This window comes from Camellia sinensis, chromosome 1 (assembly GCF_055761805.1).
Source record: "Camellia sinensis isolate YWXY chromosome 1, ASM5576180v1, whole genome shotgun sequence".
In the NCBI taxonomy this organism is placed as follows: domain Eukaryota; kingdom Viridiplantae; phylum Streptophyta; class Magnoliopsida; order Ericales; family Theaceae; genus Camellia; species Camellia sinensis.
The window spans coordinates 118,204,431-118,209,300 of record NC_138961.1 but is presented as its reverse complement, the minus strand read 5'-3'; positions in this window follow the sequence as shown (position 1 = coordinate 118,209,300).

The following is a 4,870-nucleotide window of genomic DNA, read 5'->3' as shown; positions in this document are numbered from 1 at the left end:
CTGTTGTTTAATTTGTGAAAATCGTACTCATCTGTATTAATTTATATTGTTTTAATTGTTAATTGTGATTTAAATTTTAAAATTTATAATCCGTTTTCGAAATCATTCCATTTCGTTATAGTTAATATATATATTTTTTAATTTTTAATAAAATATTAAAGTAAAAATGAGTATGAGAAATATTTAAGATTTAAAATTTATTACAAATTAATAGTTATATATATCAAATATATTATGTAAAATTACTTTGTGCTCTATATATAAAATATTATACAAATTAGTATTATATATTATTTAAATGTATGATAATTAATTTGAATATTTTTCAATCTGTCCATCCGCTAAAAACTGTTAAAATCGCAATTTGTCAATCCACTAATCCGTCAATCCATCATTTGATATGTAATTTTACTCTCAAGCTATTCGAATAAATGAGAAGTCAACAATAAAATAATAAGAGTGTATATCTCTAATATACCACCCGAATTTTGACCACTAGTGTGGTGAAAAAAAAGAGATTAGAGAAAAAAAAGATGAATGGTAAGCAGTGAAGTCATATAAATTAGAGATGCTCAATTAAAACAATCAAACATTTATCAAATAATAATAATAATAATTTTAATTGAGCATAATTAAAGGTAAATAATAAGCATGTTGCATGATCAGTTGAAGAACAATGCTATATGTACTAATCAGTATATTAATTAGTATATCAATTGAAATTCTTAAAATTTATTATTTGTATAATAGTGGAGTCAATAATAATATCATAATTAATATTGATATATTAATTAATACATTAATTGATGTATATAATATCACCGTCAATTGAAATAGAAAATGAAGAAAAATAATTTGCACTAACTACAATGGGTTCCCAGTTGGCTGCTTATTCCAGCAATCACATTCCGGCGAAAATGATGGTGGTGACTAGGTTGCGGCTGGGGGATCCGGAATTCACGCAATTTTTGACCTAATACCTTATCTCCAACATTTAGAATAACATGATCTTTGGGAGTTCTAATTTGTATCACATGTTGATTTTTTTTTTTGACACCTCATTAGAGCTAATGTTAGAACTCTCTATCACTACCTTTTAGAATAAATTGTGGGTTTTGGAAGATTATTTTTATTTATTTATTTATTTTTTTTATCTTTCATGAATCACTAGTATTGGATTTCCATTTATCTATGTTTGGCTGCTGAGAAATTTGAAGAAAATGGAAAGGAATTGCAACCGCGTTAGGGAGTGTTTGGTTGTTTGAATAAAATTTTGATTAAAAATGGAATGGATATTCAAAATGGATCTCGAATGAAATGAAATGAAACATCAACAATAATTTCCATTCTAATATTTGTGAAACTTGAGCTTAGTCCAGTGAATAGACAAACTCAAATCTTTGGAGAAAACATGCATCAATCATCAATTCAAAAAAATCGTATCCGCGGAAAATGTGGTTTTGTGTCGTGAAATCTTACTCCTTGTCTGTTATAATTTTCAAAAATAATTTTTAGATCAATTTTCATTTGTTTTTACTGAATTTATATATATTTAGGTGGATTACACTAATAGTCCTTATAGTTGACTTGTGTCACTTTGGTCTCTGACTTTTCATTTGGTCCTGAATTTTAAATCTTGTTCTAAATAAGAATAATTGAAGATATCATTAGATTTTTCGAGGGTAAAATCGTCAAATTGATAAAATATAAACTAATTTGACAAAAATAAATGTCAAACAAATATTTTTGAATTTTTAAAAATTATTTCTATCCACTAAAAATAAAATTATGTAAAATTGATAAATCTTTTGGACATTTATTTATTTTTTTACCAAATTAATTTTTGTTATGTGTTTGATGATCATCTAAAATTAATCATGTAATTTTTATTAATTTTAATCAATTTTACATAATTTATCATTGGTGGATAAAAATAATTTTAAAAAAACTAAAAAAAAAATTAATATTTATTTTTGTCAAATTAGTTTATATTTTATTAAATTGATGATTTTGCTCTTCAAATTAAACAATGAAATCTTCAATTGTCCTTATTTGGAACAAGATTCAAAATTCAGTGTCAAATGTGTCATAATTGAAAAGTTATAGATTAAAGTGACACGAGTCCCAAACTATAGGGACTGTTAATATAATTTGCCCATATATATATTAGATACATTAAGATTAGATGAATCTACAAACAAAAAAAAAAAAAAAAACAAAACAAAACAAAAACAAAAAACTAAAGTACAAAAAAAAAATACTAAAAACAAATGAAAATCTTAACAAAAATGCACACAAATTTTTGTTTGAATTTTCGTTTTTTTTTAGTAATTTTTTAATATTTTTAGTCAGTTGATTTTACTTTTTTAAATACATCTTGATTTGGCATCTAAAAACTACAAAAAAAAAAAAAAAATTAAATTAAATTAAATTAAAATATCAAAATAAAGCACTAAAAACAAAGGGCAAATTACAACAACAAAAAAAAAAAACCCCAGAGTTTAGTGTGTTTTTCACATTAAACCCCAATATTTTTATTTTGACAATTTAAACCCTGAATTTTTAATCATGTCCCAATATTAACCCTCCGTTTGTTTCTGTTTGTTTCTGTTAACTTTTTACACTTATTTAATACACGTGTCACTTTTAGATTCGTCTATAATTATTATAATTGTTTTATTTCTAAATTGCTTTTTTTTTTCTCTATCAGCTCTCTCTTTCTCTCTCTTCTCTCAAAACCTTAACTCTCTCTATTTTTCTCTTCTACGGTCGTTTGTTCCTCATTCGTCGTTGCTTGCATCGACGTTGTCGCAACTTTGCCTCTATCATATCTAGATCTATCACTACAGTGGTTGTCGATCCACCCACAACTGCACCATCTCTGGCCTTGTTTCCCTCATCTCTCTCTCTCTCTCTCGTCCACTCGCTGCAGCCAAAAATCCTCGACACCGTGTTCACCAAAACTCAGATCAAGCCTTTCCTCTGGCCACATCTCGTAGGTTGCCTTTGATTTCGGTACATTTCTAATATTGAAGGATCAGTATCTGTAGCTCTCATCTTTTGTCCCTTCCTACCGTTCCTCCCTCTACGGCCTTATAAAACACACCAAGAAGACCTTCAAGCTCCTTCATAACCTGATTTTGACCCTATGGAATGTCGACATATCCCATGCCAATCTTGACCTCAATTTGTATGGTTTCCACCCGTTCTACATGGACGTCAAGTCCCCAATTTTGAATTCAGATTTGGATTCTAAAGGCAAAAGAGAGAGACATATTTGGATTCTAAAAGCAAAAGAGAGAGAGAGAGACAGACAGACAGAGACTGTTTCAGAGAGAGAGACAGAGACTCCTCCGCCGACGAGAGACTTGGTTTGGTTGCCTTTTAAAAATCGACAATCCGAGAGAGAGAGAGAGAGAGAGAGTTGGAAGAGAAATGGTTTGGTTGCTTTTGTAAGAAATGATCATTCATCTTGGAAGAGAGAGCGAGAGAGACAGCTGATAGAAAAAAAGAAAAAAAAAACAATTTAGAAATAAAATAATTATAATAATTATGGATGAATCAAAAAGTGACACATGTATCAAATAATGTAAAAAGTTAACAGAAATAAATGGAAACAGACGGAGGGTCAAATATTGGGACACGGTTAAAAATTTAGGGTTTAAATTGTCAAAATTAAAATTTTGGGATTTAATGTAAAAACATGCTAAATCCTGGGTTTTTTTTTTTTTATTTTATAATTTGCCCAAAAACAAATAAAAACTCATCTAAAAATGATTTTTGAAAAATCAAACCAAACAAACACTTATCTAGGTTGTAAAATAAATAAAAAAAATATAAAAAATCAAATCAAATTTTCGTCAATTTTATTAATACCATACACGTATAGATGCAATAATAATGGTTGGTAAACAGATCAGGTTTTGGACTTAGATTTGGGATTCTCATAATGGCATGACTCATGACTCATGATCCATGTAAAACCTATTTGAATTTAAGATTGAATTTAAATTCACAACTATCATAGTGGATAAGGATGGGTGGTTATCTATCTTTTTATATAGCGATCATATATTAAGATACAATATACTCCCTTCGTCTCAAAATATTAGTCCCTTATTTCATTTTTTATTATCTCAAAATGTTAGTCCATCTTTATAAATCAAGTACAAAAATAATGTAAATTTTCTATTTTGCTCTTCTTTTAAATTAATAAACAATTTAAAAAGTACAATTATGATATTGATATTCTCAAAAAATGTACTATCAAAAGGATAATTTTGAAAAATTAATTTTTTTCAAATGTAATAAATATACTACCAAAAAAAATTAAATTCCTCAAAAGAGACCAATATTTTGGGACGGAGGGAGTATGTATTTATTATGGGTGCGAAAATATTTGTAGATAAGTATCTGAGCTTTCTCAATCTCTACTATTAGAGAACTAAACGCACGTACTTGTACTACGACTTGTAGGATCACTCCACTATTAAGATTTTAACTAGTGATTTGGAGGCACATGATTCACTTATCAAGTTTATCTTTTCGGATTTGAGTTATTCAAATATGTATTGAATTCATTGGTTCATTGTATATAAATTATTCTACAATTGGTTTGACTTTTTTGAATTAAGTTTTTTGAAAACTCAATTTGTGGTTTTCGTGTTTTTTTTGTTTTTAGTGAATATTTTTAAAATTTTAAACATTTTTTTTAGATGCACCTTACTTAAATGTATCTAAAAAGTAAAAAATTTGTGAAAAAATATTTTAAAATTTTAATAAATACATAAAAATATAAAAAATGTATTGAATTTTCGTATATTTTTTGTATTTTTGGTATTTAGTAAATTTTTAAAAGGTTTTTTCACAA